At 39.9% G+C, this 20,596-nt stretch overlaps 1 protein-coding gene across 13 annotated transcripts in view; it reads right to left on the bottom strand.

Annotated features, from left to right (window-relative positions):
• Positions 1-20,596, bottom strand: part of LOC109700328 (cyclin-Y) — a 666,198-nt gene that overhangs the window by 289,584 nt on the left and 356,018 nt on the right. The window lies entirely within an intron of this gene.

The raw sequence follows: 20,596 nt of genomic DNA, 5'->3' as shown, positions 1-20,596 counted from the left end.
GGTCAGGTTGCATCTCAGCTCTGCCACAAACTAGCTGTGACTCTCTTTGAGCTCAGTTTTCTCAGCTGTGAAATGAGAGGATTAAACCAGATAGTCTCTTAAGGTTACACATGGTTCTATTTTACAATTACACATGGTGAAGAAACTGCTAAAGAAGAACTGAAACAAAGGAAAATTTACTGGGGTTCTTGACCTTTCTTACACTGTGTAGTTAAAAAGATGTGTTTTGTCTTTCTTATTTTAATATTGGATTATTCTTAGGGAGAACTGAAAAGTTACTTATAAGAAAACATTTTCATTTTTAAACTTAAGCAGACTTAAACTTATGAAAGACATTTTAAACGTAGTAAAGATATTTTCATTTTGTGATCCTAAGGTTTCATTCAACATTTATTTTTCTCAGTAAGATGACTGATCAGTATGTATCATCTACTAGTGATTAGGGAAAGCAAATGATGTAGAAGTACTTAAATAAATATCACAAACACTCAAAAAAACCCTCATAATCGTATGCCCAGAGTGCAATGCATCTTTTTAGCTATCCCTAAGCTGAGTGATATGAAAATTATGCAAAGGTCAGAGTGAAGTTGAAATGCTGGTCTAAGTTAAGCAGTTAGGTAGAAATACTGATCGTTTACTTAAAAAATTTATAGAATTTCCACAAATTAAGGCTTACTATGTATCAGGCACAAGTAGGTTCTTTCCAATAATCTCATTAATCATCTCAGCAGTCTTCTGAGGAAGCTACTATTATTCTTCAGCAAACTGAAGCTGAGGGAAAAATATTTTCCTAAACAAGTAATAGGGTGAAGATTCTAACACAGCTCCCCTGACTCTAATTCAATGTTCTTTCCCCCACCCTTGGACAATACTAGTTTATACTCATAAAACTGCACCCCATAACTCAAACATTAAATTACTGACATCATGAAGAGTCTCGCACCTACATTCTCACCACAATACAACCTTCCTATCAATGCTGGTGCTATTCCTCAGTTGGAGAAAATATACCACAACTTTTCCCAGACCCTGCACGAAATACCTTACGCAATTCCAACAAGCCTATGATGTAGAGATTCCTGCCTCTGTTTCACATATGTGGGAACAGAGGATCATAATACAAGGGTAAGTAACCCACTCAAGGCCACACCCTGCAAGTGGTGACCCAGGGGTCTAACTTAGCCTGTGTGGCTAAGCCTGAGCTCAGACACTTCGTGCTTAAGGATGCGTCTCTCCTTCCTTACAAAATGAGCACTGCTTTACTAGATCATACAGTTAAGAACACATGTCAAAACTCAAAAGAATGACAGTTTATCCAACAAAACCAGAAAGTACAATATCAGTTAATGCATCCACCAGTTACACTAGAGAGAATGCAAAGGTTAGATGAATCCAAAGGTTAGAAAATCAAAGAGTCTCCCCTCTCCTCTCTCCTCTCTCCTCTCTCTCTCTCTCTCTCTCTCTCTCTCTCTCTCTCTCTCTCTCTGTGTCACACACACACACAGTGGGCTTCTAAGTCTAAGTAATTTCACTTATGAGGTCAAGGATGGGGGAACTTAGTTTTTTAAAGCAAAGCAAGTCGTGCATGCTTTTCTGAAATTAGCAGGCTTTAGTTTATAAATATACTCCCTAGAAAGGTATATCCAAATGATCAAAAACTGTCTTAAATATTAAATTTTCAAAAATTCTATACAAGTACCTGTTTCGGAAATATCACTACTACATAAGTTGTGTTTACCTACATAGTCACTCTAGAGATATGAATATGAGCAATGAAATCTTTTTTTCTTCTTAAAGTGTCAAACTTCAAATAATCATTATTCTCAATTCCAGGTTACAATTATTCAGATAGCAGTTAACGTCACAATCCAATTTTCACCCTTCAGTTGTTCTGTTAAGTAGTTAACAGTCTACACTAAAGCTTACTATTATGTGGTCAATCTATTTCAACAGTGAAAAATTCCTGTACAATTCAAATGGCTATTTCCCAATTTATCAATAACATTAGCCCCAAGATGATCTACTTTCTCTCTTTTCTTTCCCACTTATCTCCCGTGTCTTTTGAAAAAAAATAATAATAATGTGAAACTCATTATGGCTGAATGTGAAATTCTATGGCAGGACTTCAGCATCTCTTCAATTTTTTTTTTAAAGCAATGAACAGAGAGGCAGGGACTTGACTAAGGTCAAGACAAGGACAGGACAGGTGGGGCATGCAGTCTTCTATGCCCAATGCTGTTCTTTTATTTTACACTAAAATTATTATACTAATGGAACCTGTCAATATTGAATTGTAAGTCAAATACTCAAGGTTTAGCTCCTGAATAATCAAGGATTAAACTCATATCTTCACCTTTGCAAGCACTGTGGTGTGGCCTTCTTTTTCTGAGACAGGGTCTCACTATGTAAGTCCAGGCTGACCTCTGCTTCTGTCTCCCAAGGGCTGGGATTGCTTGCCTTAATGCAATAATCACAAGATGTATGAGGGTGCTGCCGGCGTAACACAACACACTATTTTATAGTAAACTATTTTTTATTTAGGTAGAGAGAATAAACTCTAATATAATGATATAGTGATACATAGTGATACAGCTAGCAAATACTTAAACCTGTCATTAAGTATTGTGCACTGTATGTAACGGTGTTGCTAAACCTGTAAGAACTGGCAGCATAGTAGGTTCATTTACACAAGCATCACCAAAAATACATGAGCAATGCCTGTACTACAACATTAAGATGGCTACAACATCACAAGGCAATACCAATTTTTCATTCCATTATAATCTTACGGGACCACAGTCCTCTGTGCAGTGTGTTGTTGACCAAAACGATGTTATGGTAGTACATGACTGGCTGCACATCATATCTAGTAGTAAAAGTAGATTTCCAAAATGTGCACTCTTTTTGTATAATTTAAATGTCACATGCACTAATATTTGAACAAAAATATACACTTACGTTGTCTTTTTAAAATTAAACTCCATCAGATGAAAATTTAAAATATGAAAACAGGACACACCATTATGGCTCTAGAAACTTACCTAGTCACATTTGAACACTGTAAGTGTAGACAGGCCCATCACCTTGGTCAAGCAGAATATGACTACAAACCTAATCCATTAGTACTCCAAAACAGCTAAAATACACACTTTCATTTTCACTGCATATAAAAATGCCATTTTAAGTGAGTGATACTCAGTGTCACCAGTTAATATTTGGGACTTTTAAACAAGGAAACTAATGTAACATGAGACTATCAGTTTAATACAAAGTTCTGAGAAATGACCAACTTGATGTTTTACCCAGTACACAACTACAAGGACCCAAGTTTTAAAGAAGTTAAAGCCATAAGGAGAGATTTTTTTATCAATTTTACTGCATTGTGGTAATGAAACTTTCCTTATATTTAAGGAAAACATTAAGTACAAATGAGGCGGTCTTTTTGTTTTGTCCAAGTCACTGTGCCAAATTTAGAGAAGTCATTTTAAAGTTCTATTATAAACCAAACATGCATAATAAGAATACTAAAGGAAAATTTAAACTTAAATGAACAATATGATACATATCCAATGCAGTAAAACGTACAGGTTTATACCTAAATGAGTCTTAGAAAATGTTCATATCTGAAATGTCTGCTTTTCTACATCTTGGTTTTTTAGCAAATATCGTATTATCCATTAAAAACTAAATACTGAGCTCCAAAAAAAAAAGGAAAACAAAAATCATGAATGACACCACCCACATCAAAACCCAGAATAAATCCTGTAAACATTTGGCTAAGCTCTATTCGTGCTTTTGTTGTACATTTTAAAATAATTAAATAGTATATGGAATATCTGAACATTTATATACTAACTTTTATCACCTATTCTCTTCCTTTTAACAGTATCCATCAGAATATTAAAAAATACCAAAAAATTTTAAATCATCCTGAATCCTTCTATTTTATCAAAACTTGCAGTATTTCTTCCTATTCTTTTTTCTTTTATTAACGCAAAATTATACTCATCACTGATTTTTTTTGAGACAGACTTTGCTTTGTTGCCCAGGTTGGTCTGAAACTCCTAGGCTCAAACAATTCTCAATCTCCTGAGTAGGTGGGACTACAGGCTCATGAGATAACACACAAAAGATCTTTTTTTTTATTATTCATATGTGCATTCAATGCTTGGGTCATTTCTCCCCCCGTCCCCACCCCCTCCCTTACCACCCACCCTGACCCCTCTCTCTCCCCCCCACCCCCTTGATACCCAGCAGAAACTATTTTGCCCTTACCTCTAATTTTGTTGAAGAGAGAGTATAAGCAATAATAGGAAGGAACAAGGGTTTTTGCTAGTTGAGATAAGGATAGCTATACAGGGAGTTGACTTGCATTGCTTTCCTGTGCATGTGTGTTACCTTCTAGGTTAATTCTTTTTGATCTAACCTTTTCTCTAGTTCCTGGTCCCCTTCTCCTATTGGCCTCAGTTGCTTTTAAGGTATCTGCTTTAGTTTCTCTGTGTTGAGGGCAACAAATGCTAGCTACTTTCCAAAAGGTAATTTTAACCCAGACATGGTGATACACACTTTAGTCCCAGTGCTCCAGGAAGGAGAAACTCCAGTTAGAGGCCAACCTAGATTACACAGCAAGTTCTAGGTCAGTGCAGTGTCTCTGTCTCTACCTACCTATCCATCCTCTCTAGAGAGACCCTGTCTCCAAAAAATGATAATAGTAATTATAAGCATAGTTAACACTTACTTATATGAACATTCCTACAGGCTGGTTGGAAAATAATATAAGGAACTCCTGACAAAATCTATCACTCAGGGTTTTGTTTGGTTACATAAATTCTAAAACACTTAATGAAGCCCTTCCATATCACTTTTTTTTTTTTAAAAAATTACCTTTCTCAGTAAAATTCTACCTTAGTTGAAGGGGCACAAAATACTGTGAAATTCTTTTGGTGCAGTGTCTCAGTTTGGTGTTGGTGTTAGTGTAAGTTTTGAAATAAGTATGGAAGGGGAAGCCTCCAACATGCTAGAAATGAAGGACACAGCACTGTGCCCTGAACCACTGTCACTTCTAAGTGAAGCAGGTGAGAATTCAGCTATGTGATGTCACAGTACACCAAGACTGCTTCAGTTGTTCTAATGGCCACACCAAGCCTGATCCTCCCTTTAATCAGATTCTTGTAGGCTTAGAATTCTGAAGAGTATAAATAACCCCTTCTTTCTTCAGCAAGGACATTTAATATCTCTTCATTCATATACAAATGAATTCCAGTCTCCCATTTTTAAAGTGAGGAGAATGTTTTCTTTGACCCAATATCTCTCCCAACCTAACCTACAGCTACCAACTAAACTCTTTCCCAAAGCATTTTTTGTTGGTGGTGGTGAAGGGAGGAAGGGAGGTAAATGGGGTTTGAATTCGGGGCCTCACACACTTGCTAGACAGGCACACTACCACTTGAGCCACACCCTAGCTCTTTTTGCTTTAGGTGTTTTTCAAATAGGGTCTCTCATTTTTGCCAGGGCTGGCCTGGACTGCAATCCTCCTGATTTCTACCTCCTGAGCAGCTGGGATTACAGCTGTGAACTACTAAGCCTGGCTTTCCTGAAGTTTTTGATGGATTCTCTACACATGTAGTCTCCATTTTCTTAACTCCTGCTCAGTAACCCACTGCACTTTTTCTCATCATGCTGCCAAAATATGCCTCCCCACGGCTGCCAATGACATTCCTGTGGCAAGGACAAGGAGCTTTGCTGAATTTTCCTCCTGACTTGCTTGCATCTGTCTCTCACCACTGCACTCTTCTCTCTGTGGCTCTGGTGTGGTTTTTTTCTGCTTGTCTGGCCCTTCCTCCATTCCCTTAAACTCATCCTACTCTTCTCTGCCATTAAAACGTGAGTGGTGCCCAAGGTGCATCCCCACAGACTGTAGCCTGGCTCACTCTTATCCCCCTCCGTGGCAGGCTCACTTATATACCAGAGGCCTCAGAGCCATGCCTCCACCCCAGACCTCTTTTCTAGGCTCAAGACCAATCTACCCACCTACTTACTGTGTAACAGGTACTTAGAAACTGCTTTTGCAGTTTGGCCTGCAAATGTCCAAAAGGTAGCTGAAAGCAGGATAAAAACTCAGCATCTCTGCCTCCATTTTGTATCTATCCTTTGCTCTGAGCCACTGTCTTCTGAGATCATCTTGGATTCCAGAAAGACAGAACTGATAGATAAGTATCTTGTGGAAAGATTTGAAACTACCCCTCAGTCAACAATGGCTTTCTCATGGTGACAAATCGCACCTGAGAAAATGTGCAACTGGATCACAACTGTGAGCAGGACTGTTTAATAATTATGGACGCCTCTCTCCCCCCTGCTCCAATTCTTCCTCTATTTAAACCTAAAGTTCACATCTATACACAGAAGATGGAGTGAAATGCTCATTTTGCCTCTTTCTAGGGGTGCCCACACCACATCATAAATCTCCTTTTTCTGCCCGTTAGCATTATTCTTATCTTTATTTGACTTACCAGGGCAAATCGTTGGATTCTCCAGAACATACTGGAAATCTGGGCTCTGGCCTAGAACTCTAGTTACAACTGAAGATGTTCATTTGGATGTCTCAAAAGCAACACATATTGAGACATATATCTCTCCACTCAATTTGATTATCTCCTCCACTGTTCACCCAAGTACCTGGAAGCACCATCCCAGTGTACAAACCAGAACATGGCTCCCTCACACCACACATTCAGTGCATCTCTAAAGCAAGGTGACCACCTAAACCTCTCTCAAACACATACACTCCTCTGCTTATATCATCTTCTAACTGGCTAAGAGCTCCTACCAAGAGCTGCTGCCAATCCCAGGGCTGCAGTTCAAGACATAGCTTGCAGGCCTTGGTTCCTCTCAACAGTTGGCAGCAGCCAACAGCTTGGTTTGCTCCTCTACCATAAATCACAATGAAGGAAATAACTTGAGGCTTGATTCCAACCTGTTTTACCAAGACCTCTGATGTGCTCCTCCTGATGCTGTATCTTGTTTTGGGGTAAATCTTAGAAACTGGTTTCAACTTTCCTGTGACCTATATTCTTTACTTACATATAGTCTCTGTGACTAGCAATAACTTTTCTTTTTATCTCTATGTAATATAAATGTGTTTGTTTATACATATCCTAAAAAGTATTATCACATTTATATACATATGTGTTCGTTAACATTTATGGGGTACTTTTTTGCCTGGCATGATACTAAAGGTTTTACATGCATGATTTCAGTTTCTTCTTATCACAGGATTTTTAGGAAGATTCTACCATCATTCCCATTTTTAAGTGAGGAAACTGAAGGTCAGTTGGAAAATGACAGAGCCAGCACACACCTTAGCTGACCATTAGATTCACCTGGGAATTATCTTAAAAAAAAATGCACCGCAAAAACTGCAACATAAGGGGACCGGAACAGGCTCAGGCAAGGCAAATTGTGAAGCTGTTACCCTGAATACTGTCTAAGTGATCTAACTGAATTTCGAATACCCGCCCCCCATCATCTTTGTCTCTGAGGACAGAATGCCTGCAAGCCAGAAGTACCTCTTCAGGTGGGCTAGCAGAAACTGGCTGGATCTAAACAGGGCTGCCAGAGTGACTGGCAGACAACCTCCAACTTCATTATGATCCCATCTGCAAACTAAATGGCATACCCTCACTGCCATGACAGCTAACAATTGCCACGGCCAAGACTGCAAGAACCATAAAAGAAGAAAAAGACTAAATTCATGCAACATCTCCACCCATTCTAAGACACAAACATTTCCCCCTTTGTTAGCTATTTCTCCCCCTCATTTCTCTTCCTCTAGACCGCCCCCCACCAAGGGTTGAAAAGTAGTATTGCAGTTTTTCTCCCACTTCTTCAAGAATAAAACTCTCCTTCACTGCTCAATTGGTGCTTCGTCCCCCGTCTAGGGACAAAACTTAGTAACAAAGCCCCTCAGGGATCCACTGCACAGCCAGAAGCACTGCTGGGGTTTATTAGCCTCTGGCAGGGTACCTCACCTGGCCACACTACCTGTAACACTGCCCAGTCCTGCTTCAGTCTACCCAGATACTAGCTGTGCTCTACTGACAAAATTCTTTCCATCCATCCGGCCCTGGCCCAGCTGTGCTACAGAGGCGACAGTGGATTTTTCAATGATATTTAATAAACCCGTGATAGGACCTGTTGCATTTAATTACTAATTGAGTCCTTGAACAATAAAATGATCTTATTTCTGTTCTGCATAGGACACATATTTTTGAAGAGTGCGCCAATTTGTTTTAGAAATTATTTCTGTGACTGTGGCTCCATCTGCATGGGCTAAGACAGGAAGCCCCAGAGGCACAATGGTTTCTCATTATAATTCAATCTAATAATAACAACAAACCACAAGGCCTACTGTGACACATGGATAGTAGAGGTAGAAATTTGGCTCCTTCCTCATTAGGAAAGAGAGCGAGAAGTCTTTTTCTGACAGAGTGTTTGCCTTGCAGATATGCTAATTCAGAATACTGAGCCAGAGTGGTTTCCAAATGATTTTTGGCCTCGAGTTAACATTTTTTAAACAAATAATTTTAGCAATACAGATACTGGTTTTAAGTAAGCAAAACCATTGACTCAGCATCAGAGAACTGCTAGATAATTAACATTTTAATATACCATACTGTTCAAGAAATTTTAGTAGCATTTTTAAAGTTCTATTACAATCCTGCCTTTCTGTACAGAACATTTTAAGCAGTATGTCACCTGTTCTTAATACCTGTACAAAGTTGTGATAAACTCCAGTGACTGCATTTAATTCAGTGAAGTGACTCCTTGAGGTATGTTAAGCTAAATGTACTAGTGATGAATGGAGTTTGAACTGTGGTGTTCTGTTGGGGTCTTAGTTCATATCTCCCTACACATATTCTGTCTCCTTTTTCACTATCAGACCTTCTTAATAATCCGTTACGAGCTGGGAAACTAGACAATACAGTACATTTGTAAAGGGGATTCAGAGCAAAGGCCTAACTGCTACTCACTGGGTATGTGTATGTGTATAGGCTCTGTGAATAGATGGATTATAGTATAAGAATGAGCATGTGTGTGTTGGCTTGATGAGAGGGGAAGAACCAGGTTCTTATTTGAACAAGTGCCAAATGGCATAAAACTGATCCAGTTAAGAGCATTCCCAAGAGTCAGCAGAAGCCCCGAGCTCAAAGCCAGGGTCAGGGTTAATCACTGAGGACACTGGATAGGTCACTGACAGAAGTAATTTTGTTTTTTCTGACTGCAAAAGTAACAGACATAATTATTTAAATATTACACGATACAAAGATACACAAGTTAAAAGCAGCCAGGCATGGTGGTGCATGACTGTAATAGCAGCCCTCACGGCTGATGCAAGAGGATTGTAAGTTAGAGGCCAACTTGGGCCACATAGCAAGACCCTGCCTTAAAGTCCTCCATAATGATGGCCATTCACTCCACTCAACAATACTGCTGCTCTGAACTCTTACAACAGATTTTTCCAATTCCAGTCATTGGTGTTTCCCTTGATGTACTCACTCCTTCTAATCACATATGCTGTACACAAACACTGAATCATTCCTACCTTCTATTCTTCAGTGACACATTCTTACTTTGGATTCCTTTTCATATTAATACTCATAACTCATTTATGCCACATATAATATGCCTTTCTATGGACGTACCATAATTTAGCCAATCTCCTACTGAAGAGTTATTATAAACAATACTGTCATGAAATCCCTAGGGATAGATTCTTGGAATGGAAGTACTAGGTCAAAGGACAGTGAAGAAACTGAAACATTTGCCTTCTGATTACACTGGACCAATTTAGGAGACTCAGTTTTCCTTTTAAAACTTGTTTTCATCTAACGCAGTACCAATGCAATAATATGCAGGCCTACTCAGAATAGGTGGATCAGAGCACATGCAGCAGGACTTCTTCAGAGCCAAAGGAAAAGCCCAGAGGCTGAGGTCCCAGCCACTTTGCTAGGCTGAAAGGAAATTACTAATTGCAGAAACCATGGTTCTGTTTTATTTGTTTTTATAACCAATACTGTAGATCATATTTTTCATGTATATTTTCCAAGCTGTTATAGCTAGAAGATGATGTGGGTTAGAGTTTTTTTTTTAAATTGAACCTGAAATAGCAAAGGCTTGAGGTACTTTCTAAAAACTTAGAATACGTAAGTTTTAAAGGCTGAATGTTATAAAGTATATGTGCTGCCCAAGCACAATTTAGGACATACACCCTAAGAGCTGGGCTCTTAAGTTACAAAATTTGGCTCAGGTCATGACACTTGAGGGCTGGGTGACCCTGGGCAAATACTCAATAATGTTAAACACACCTTCCTAAAATGATCCTGTGAAAATCACTGATTAAATGAGATGGTGAGTGAGAAAATGCACTCTGTAAATGATAAGGCACTGCAAGGGTTAACACTAAAGAATTTACATTGGGCTGTGTACAGTTCCCAAGGCTCTGTGTGCATTAACTCACTCAATGTCACACCTACTGTGAAAGAGCTAAGATTATTAATGCCTTCTGACAAATAAGGAAAGGAGGCCCTATACATCTCATAGTCCCAAGGCGCCAAAGTCTTTAAGCAGCTGGGCCAAGATGTGAAGGAAGCCAGGGCAACTTGACTGCAAAGTCAGACTCTTATCTTCTCTGATCAGCCACCTTATGAGTGGCAGGGGAATTATCTGTTCCCCACCCCAGCCTGTTTCTTCATTTCCACGTTGCGGGGGGGGGGGGGGGGGGGGTCAACTCAGATGCTGTCAGAAGGATTCATCTCCCTAAACTTGATCTTCTACTATGTGATTTCTGTTAGGTGAAGAATAAGTGAACTTTGGATAATTGCCACCTTACTGGAGTTCAGAAAAAGCAAATTTGAGAAATGTTAAAGGACTGAGTCTATGCAAGTGTTCTGCTATTTTTAATCATTTACCTAATCTGGTTCTGGTCAGGGACTCAGGGATTAAGGTTGACCAAAGTTCTTCTTGGACAAAACATTTCCTTGTAAAGGTCCCTAAAAGGACTCATTCATTGAAACCAACCTGAGACATTTGCCACCGTTCAACAAACCCAAGGGAAAATTCCTGAATAAAATGTTAATTTACAGTCTATCACAACAACCTGCTGCTTAAAACAAACACCCTCAATGCACATGTCTCCCCCAAAAGCTTTCAATAGAAAATCATTGTAAAAATGAACTAAGACTCTATAGAAAGCTGAGCTGAATTGAAGGTGAACATCACACACACTAAACATTAACAAAGGAGGACCAGTTGTCTCATCTCAGGGACAGTAAGGAAGGGGGAGAGACTAGCATGCAAAACATACTCAAATTAGCATAAATCAAGTGATTTTTTTTTTCAGTCTCACTAATTAAGGTAGTGACTGTGGTTTTCTTCAGTACAAAATTTGACGTTGTAATTTCAAAGATTACAAATAAACAAAAACAAATATTATTTTAATGTGCTTTTAGAGAGAAATTTTTATAAGGCCCCTCATGCTAGCTAGACAATAAAATGTGTCATTATTTTTTAGAAATAAACAGAAAGATAAAAAACACAAGAAAGGTAAATAGTTGTCTTACAACTTAAGTACATGTTAAAAGGTTTATTTTCTGTTTTTTGTTTGTTTGCTTGCTTCTGTGGTGCTGGGGATCAAATCCAAGTGCTAAGCACTTTACTGCTGAGCTAAACTCCCCACCCAAGACTACTTTCTCCTGAATGGTAAAGTTCTCTTCTATCTTTAGCTCAAGTGAAAGAAAGAAAACAAAGATAAGAAAATAAAGAAAAACAAAAGTAGAAAAAAATAAAACAAAATGAAAACAAACAGATCCTTGTTTTCTCCCTAATGGAGTGAAAATTACAGGAAGCCCCTACTCCTGGTCTATTAAGTATAAACCAGAGCTGACTAAATGTAAACACACACCAGCACTCTAAAGTTAACACTTCTTGACTTTTTAAGTTACATGCATGATACCTGCCATTTTCTGATTACCCTATGTGCCAAGTACCTTACTACTTACTCACATTTAGTCCTATCAAATGTCTATGAGTGAAATCCTATCACAAAACTAGTCCAAAATCACACCATTAGTCAAGTATGATCAAGTCAGGTGTGATCTAGTTCTAAGCCTAATGCTTTTTTCAACACTAACCTGACTACTTAAAATTGTGACTAAGTATCTTATGAAAAGGCTAACTCATCCTGGGGAACAACTAGGTTAGATGGAAAGAAGATTCCAGAGAGCAGAAGTGCCACAAACTAAAAAGAAATGCAAAATAGTTTTTAAGAGAACAGGCCGTGAAACCAGGTTTTCTGAGTTTAAATCCTGACTCCCCAGTTTTGCAATTTGGTGACCTGTGGCGATTACTTACCCTCTCTGTGCTTTGGTTCCCCATCAGCAAAATGAACACAATATGGGTATCTATCCTAGGATTGTTATGAGAACTGAGTTAAAATTCACCCAAGACTGGGCTAGGGATGTCGCTCAATGGTTGAGCACTTGCCTAGCATCCATGAGGCCCTGGGTTCCAATCCCTAACACTGCAAAACAAAAATTCACCCTAACCATGCATAGCCTACAGAAATTTTTTAATCTGTGTTTACTATGAAGAAAAATATCTGAAGAAAATGAAGAGTGACTTGATTCAGACCCCTCAGGCCCACTTAAATGCATTAGGACATAAATGTAATAGAAGTAATAGAAAACAAATAGGATGAGCTGCCCAGAATGGCATCCTGAATGAGAGTAAGTGGCTCAGCTCTGGAACATGGGAGTTTATTACTGGCCCCTGGTTAGTGCAGTCTAGGTAGGAGCATCTCAGACAACTAAGACTACCAGGATGATTTTAGAAAAAAAGACCAAAGGGAGAGGAAAATGGCACCATGGCAAGAAAAGAAAGAAAGAAGACAGAAAAGAAAGAAAGAAAGAAGAAAGAGAGAGAGGAAGGAAGGAAGGAAGGAAGGAGAGAGAGAGAGAGAGAGAGAGAGAGAGAAAGAGAAAGAAAAAAAAACTTGACTCTTCAAAGTACCAAGTGGAAGCAAAAGAAAACTACTTGGGCCTTTCACTGGGCGTGAGAAAATAAGGCAGGCCACTAGGCTCTGAGTCAGAGATGATTCTAGAATAACACAGAAAGGGACACCTGGAAGGCACTGGCACAGCAAACCTGCATCAAGCTAAGCAACAGAAGACTGGAGCTGGGATTCATTGTAACTGGAGAGGACAATGCAAAACACCCACTTAAACATTAAGTGCACCTTTGAACCATCAAACAGCATGGAGATGTAGCTTCCACAGAAGAGAAAGTAAGAAAAGATCAAGAAGAAGAATGCTATCCTGTACAGGCAACATTCTCTTCTTTTACACTTGAACTCAAGAATGCAACTCAAGAACAGTCCTTGACTGGGTAACAGCAGAAGCAGCCTGTTCAACAGCTGTGTGGCTGCCCTCCCTGTCTTCAGCAGGGCGCTCATCCTGCACCCCAGATAAAGCTTCTAAGCAGAGCAGTGTTGGCATGAGACATGTAGCTGACTTAGGGTTGCCAGATAGTCAATCAATTCAGCTGGATGTATTATTTGGAAATATACAAATTTACACTTAGTCATGACTTGATCAAATTTGGCTTAAAATGTTACAGGCTATCATTCTGATTTAGTAAACAATGACACGTTTTCATATAATCAGAGTTCAAATAAGATTTTGAAATTAGAATTGAGACTCATTTGCATGTGTATTCAGAATAACAGTTAAAAATTAGTCTCCATCCACATGCAGCTTAGGTTTGACAGGCAAAGCTGCCAAGAGAAAGCATCTGTTTTTGCAATTTGTAAGCCTTTAAAACAAAAACAAAAGACAGAGAGAAAGAGAGAAGTTTACATCGCTATTTTTTAGATGAGACTTTTTATTTATGAATGAGTCTCTGAGGAAAGAGGGTGATTTTCCTCATGAGTTGATCGTCAAGGACTGGAAAAGGTGACCTGGACGCTACTTTCCACTCACCAGAGTTCCTGTGAGGTGTGGGTTTTGTGTCATTCAAATCACACTCCAGCCATTTTCACCTCTTTTTTTGGCCCTCAAGTTGAAGATATACAGGATATACAGTCACCAAAAAGCTACCTGTGTTAAGTCAGAGGCATAAAAATATCACAGCAGCTTCACATCATCATAACAAACAAGAGGGGCCAGTGAGGAAGACTGAGGCCAGTCCAGAAGGCCTTCTTTTCTAGAGCTACTTCCAAGAGAGTTCACCAGTGCCAGATTCTACAAGCCCACCTCCACCACTTACTAAGCCACACAGCACCAGACTTCACCAAACTTTCATCTGGCCAAATAGCAAGGCAAGAATCCCTCTACATTATCACACACTCCTACATACAAACAAAGGGTGCAGCTTAATGCAGAGTTCTTTAAAAAATGAAGTGGCTTAAGTGAAAATGTCTGGAATTGATATCCAGGTTGAATAATTACTATTTGAAACACTTGGGACCAGAAGTATTTCAGATTTAAGGGTTTTATGGATTTGGGGAATTTTGCACAGATTTTCTCTGTTGAGTACACCTAATCTGAAAGTCCAAAATCCAAAAGCTTTTTTTTGCTCAGATTTTGGAACATTTTGGATTTTCAGATTAGGTTATGTTCAGCCTGTACATGAATATGCTTCTACTTCTATATTTATAGAAGAGAAACATTCATAGGAAAAGCAAAGCAAACAAAGGCATAGATCTCAAATTAACAACAATAAAAAATTAGGAACAGGAGATCAAGATTTTTTATATAGAGAAAACAAAACTGGATAAGGAACAAGCCACTTACAAGGCCAAAAGAGCACATTTTGAACTGTGCTTAATAAAATATCACAGCCATATTTACTTTATCCTTTAATCAGAAAATTTATCTAGAAATTTGTAGTCTGTCAACCTATTTAATAATGTGAGTAAAGTAAGGACAATCACAATCCTTTATCAATTATCTGAAAGTGTCAAAACCTAAAGTATTACATGCACATACATATAAACACACACACACACACCCATACTGGGGATTTAACCTAGGACCTCTCAGCGCTTAGTATGCAAAAACTGGTTGACCAGCTTTTCTGCAGTCTGAAGCAAGGGCATACTTCTGTCTTGTTTTCTCCAGTTTCTCCCTCTTAGTCAGAAAGAGCAGAGTAGGCTCCCTTGAAAAGATGTAATAAGCAGCCCAGGACAGTTGCTATACCTCTGCATTCCTCTATCCCCAACTGTAGGCACATATAGGTACAAGGTGAGTATGGGCCAAGTTCAAAAACTTACCACCTAGACTATAAAGGAAAGTTTCCTATCTCCCTGCTTGCTCTCAGCCAGGAATGTTCGCAAGCCCTGATAAAAAGAGAGCACTTAGCAGTTCTGTTACATCAACTCTCAGCCCTTCATTAAAATTGAGGCTAAATGATTCAACTTCTACCTCACAACACAAATTCTATTTTACACTCAGCAGCCTCAAGCTTTACTGATGATTTTCCATAAAGAAGATATACTCCAAAAAGCCATGGTTTTAGAGCTGTTTTAGACTGCCTGGAAATGTATTAGCTGAATGTCACACGGCATCTTGCTGAATGTTTTTTGGAAACAGCTGATGAGCAAGGAGAACAGACTGCTAGAGAGGTGAGCTATTGTTAGTAGCTTCTTCTTCATTCTCCTAGCTCTGTCCATGCAGAGAATTGTTGTAGTAAAAACTCTTACAACTCACCAAAGCATAGCAGACTCAGCTCTGATAGCTGGCTTCTTCATTATTATGGGGCATGAGAGCTAAAAATAAATTAAAAGATGCAGGTCTAATTTCCTCAAATGCCTAAGAGAAGTCACAAAAGGCAAACACCAGAGAAAGCAGCATACCCAAAAAGCATCCAGTATTTATAAACACTGACTTTAACTTTTTTCTGCATCAAAGTAAAGAAAAACACACTCAAACATTTTAGATGAAACTGGCCACCATCAACTTTTCCTTCTTCCTATAGACATAATTTCATACTGTCAACAGTTCTATTAGTGACCCCCTTTTACTGATGAAAAAACTGAGGCATTGCCCACAGTGACAGAATAAGTGGCAGAGCCATGATCTGAGCCACCCTGCTCTGCAGAATGAAAATGCCATTATCACCATCTGCCAAGACGACTGATAAACCAACCCTATAAGAGATCAAAGCAGTACAGAGTTTAACAAAGACTGATATTCCAAGTGCTTCCCTACACATGTCCTCGTCACCCCTGCAATTAGCTCAGGCCATGTGACTGGTTCAGATCAATGACTGTGAGGAAAAGTGATGTGACTCACTTCTCAGTAAGGAAGTTAATTGTGCCTCTGCCATTTCTCTTCTGCTGAAGTGTCCCTAGATACAGCGGCCATGAGATAGAGGAGGGACACCTAACCTGCATAGGACTCTGCTTAAGCAAGACATAAACTGGATTTGTATGGAGCCCTAAGACTTGAAGGTTAATGGGTTATAGAAGCCAGCATGAGTGACCCTAATTAATGCATGAAGTTTCCTTCCTGCTTGAAGTACTTAAAAGCTGAACTTTTTCTCTCCCGCTTTCCTAGAGTTTGACTGTACTGCCACCTGTGTGAAGAATTTATTTTGCTCTCAGAGACCACACAAAGTCAGAGGTGGAATATCCCCCAGGTAAACAAGGCCACATAAGCAGGCGGTTCAGGGCCCTCCCTCGGGCTGTGCCCCATTGGAACACATCTGTTAAGAGCTGTGTATGTTTGAAAGCAGACAGTAAGAGTCACTTAAACCAATGCCACAAAGCCTTACATAAAGAAAAGGACCAGTGGGCAATAGGGAATCTTGTCCTTGGTTCTGTGGCATCTTCACCAACATTTTCCCAGGAAAGACTATTACCACCGGACCCGGAAAATTAAGAGATAACTAGGTAACCACATGGCTGGGTTGTTTCTCCAAATCCATGACTTGCTTTATGACTCTTCCCCAAAATGAGATTCCCATTTCTTCCCAGTCTAAAGGATTCCCATTTTAAATAAGGAATGTTATGTGCCTAGCTGTGTACCATACAACAGAACCCATAGACTTCAGCTTCATTCAAGTGATGCCAGCCAAAGACAGAAGTAATGCCCACACAAAGCCTCATGTGATCACACCTGAGTATTGTGAGCCTCCAAGGCATGCCACCTGACATTGATCAGCATTCCTTTTTCGCCACAAATGCCATTTTTTTCCTTCCTTTGAAAACCAGCTGCCAAGATGATTGTTTAACACTGGCAAAAAAAAAACTACCACTTCTTCCAAACATACAATACACTAACACCACATCAAAAAATAGGCCCTTTCCAGCCAGGAGTGGCAGAAATAAGGAGGATTTTTGTTTAAGGCCAAAAATTAGTGATCCCTCATCTCAACACAAGCCAGGCATAGCTGTGTGTGTCTGTCATCCCAGCTACATGGGAGGTATAAGTAGGAGGACTGCTGACTCCCAGGCAAAAAAAAAATCTAAAAAATAACTAAAACAAAAAAGTTGGGGTATGGCTCAAGTGGTAAAGCACCTGCCTAGTAAGTGCAAGGCCTTGAGTTCAAATCCCAATACTGAGAAAAAAAACCCAAGAGGCCCCATTTTAAAAACATTGCTCTTTTTATAAATAAGAGAAGCTATTTGTGGTAAGTGACTCAATAAAAGTCAGCACTGTCATCTGCCCGGCCCACAGGATGGCTGACTGAGCCCCACACTTGAGAGGTTTGAAAGGGGGCTGGCCTACCATGTTATCTGGAAGTGGACAGTTCTGATTCTTCTGTGGGGCTCCATGCTCCCTGAGCCCCTACTCAGGCTTCTTAGGAGGAAACAGAAGTCAGCAGACCTGACTTCTTGGTGTTGCTTGCATTTTTTGTCTCCTCATCTCGTCTTTTTTTTCCCCCCTTTTTCTTCTCCCTTCTTTAATGGAATCTCTGCATCCTTCAGAGCTGTGTCAGTCTCCAGGCCTGATGTGGCAAGACTTTGGCTGTATGACCCAAGCTATACCATACCAGCTGTATCTGTCAAATCCCTCCTTCCAATCAGACTGCCACTCTCTTCATAGTCCCTTTTAACATATGGACATCCTGGGGCTACCACTTCAAAGTTCAGTTCCAATCTCACCTGCACTATGAAAATTTCTTCTGACAATGACTGAATCACTCCCTTCTACCATGGAGTAGAAGGCATGCTGCAAAAGTCTTATTATGAGATATAACATGAAGTCCTATTCTAGGGCAAACTGCCTCTCAGAGCCTCCCTCCTAGTATTCATGCTCTTGGGTAATCCCCTCTCCTGACTATGGATAGGACCTGTGACTTGCTTCTAATCAACAGAATATGGCCCAGGTGACATTACTTCCGCGATAAGGTCACCCAAGACAGTGACTTCCAGCTTGCCAGAAGACTCTCTTGTTGGTTTTCATGAAGTAAGCAAATAACTGTTAGTCTCTAGCCAACAGTAGCAAGAAACTGTGGCCTTCAGTACAGTAACCTGTAAGAAACTGAATCCTTCCAAAGCCCTCGATGCATAAGTGAGTTTGGAAGGTTATCTTTTCCCAGGCAAGCTTTCAGATGAGATTCCAGCCACAGCAGTCACACTGAGAGAGACTGTATAGCAAGCACAGGACCCAGCTAAGCCAGGCCTAGACTCATGCCCCATGTGTATTGTTTTAAACTGAGAAATTTGTGGTAATTTATTACACAGCAATAGAAAACTAACACAGAAGCAATGTGTTTAAAAGGCTAGAAATCTCTGCTAAAAGATGAAATTCAGTAAGCCTACCCTCTGACAGAGGCTCAACAGCAGAGAGGAGGTGACAAAGTCAAGTTCAACTTCTGCTGGCTCTGCTTCTTCCCTTTATGAAGGGGAAGAGTGGGCTGTGTGCCTTGTAAATATTCTAAATATTTAGAGTAAATATTGCATCCAGTCTTCACAAGTAGGTGGATTACTGTTTCCAAATATCTTCTTCCTCCCTATAATAGGGTTCTAACTGCCAACCTGTTACAGGCCATGCTGCACATCCAGTGGGAGTTCACTTCACCTCTCCACCTTTGGCCATGTGGCACCTGGGTGGCACCCTTATGATGGAGGAAGCAAGATATCCTCCCCATCTTTGCAGGACCTGCAAGTCTGCTCAATCTCTCCTACACTCCTGCTCTCCCCATTACAATAGCACATCTCAGACCCAAAAAGAGCAGTTCCCTCTCTGGGTCCTAAAATAAGACACCTGGAGCAAGTGCTGCCCTCTTGCTGCTATGATGTGACATGAGCAAGAAATAAAGGTCTGTTACTGTAAGCAGGTGAGATACTGGTGGTGTTACCACACAAAGCCATTCCAGATAAACAGTCATCAGGTCTCAGCTTGAATATACCAGAGCTAGCACCACATTCCCAGCTTTTAAGGAATCACACTGCATCATTATAAAATGTTTCTTAATACTGAACACTTGCATCCCACTATATTTCAGCCTTGGACCTCCTTTTACCCTCAGGTATTACATAAAACAGATCTAACTCCATAATATTTGTAGACAAACACCATGAAATCTTTACATAATCTCCAGGCTAAGCATTCCAGGTTCCTTCATCTGTTTAGGTAGTCTATAGTCTGTCAACATCCATTTAAACATATTCATCTCTTCCCTCAATACACTCTCAATGTTGTCAAAAACCTTAAAATGTCGTGCTAAAACTGCAAAAATACTTCAGCCATGACCTAACCAAGACTACAATTTTCCCCCCAAGGAGAGGTAGAATTAGATTATGATTTGGGAGGAAAATAGTCTACCCAATCCCCAAGACTTTTTATCCCATAAGACTTCAGGCCTCCTATATGTATACAATTGCAGACATTTCACATGCATCACTACTAAATCTTCCCAACACACCAAGATCACTTAAACTCTCATTCAACATTATAACTATCCCTCCTGGTTCTGTGGTGCTTCAGATTTGGAAAATATACGTATCGTCCTCCCCAATGAAATCATTTAACAGGTGATGGTCAAGTTAGAATACAAAAAGTTGAAAGATATTTGTCCAAGTTGAAGTGGTTGAACCATTTCAACCAACTCAGAAGCCCCCCACCAGTAATACTACCAACCAACTTCACGATTTTCTCCACAAGTTCTGTCTTCCCCAACTCCAACAACATTAAACAAATTAGCTTTGACTTGTAATGTCAATGTCACTGGAACTCAGTAGAAAGGCGAATTCTTGCCCCAATCCAGGCCTCTGGCTTAGAAACAAGCCTCCGGTGACTCCAAAGCTGTCCAGGTGAAGAAGCAGAACTAAAGAGCACTCTGGTTGTCCTGTCTGGCAGTGCCCTCAAAACCAAGTAGTACGCCTTTGCTGACTTCTACTGAAATCAGGTCTACTCTTGGAGAACAATTCTGTTTCCTACATGTCCATAAGCTATCTATTCCATCAACCTTACGCACTCTACCTCAAAGCAAGTCACAATAACCAGCCCACGGGGCACAGCAGCACAGGAAAATGAGGACATGATTTGCCTTTATCTTGTGCTCCTTCTTTCCCATTGCTTATGATTTCTCAAAG

This window comes from Castor canadensis, chromosome 15 (assembly GCF_047511655.1).
Source record: "Castor canadensis chromosome 15, mCasCan1.hap1v2, whole genome shotgun sequence".
Lineage (NCBI taxonomy): Eukaryota > Metazoa > Chordata > Mammalia > Rodentia > Castoridae > Castor > Castor canadensis.
This window is presented reverse-complemented; position numbering and strand designations above follow the sequence as displayed.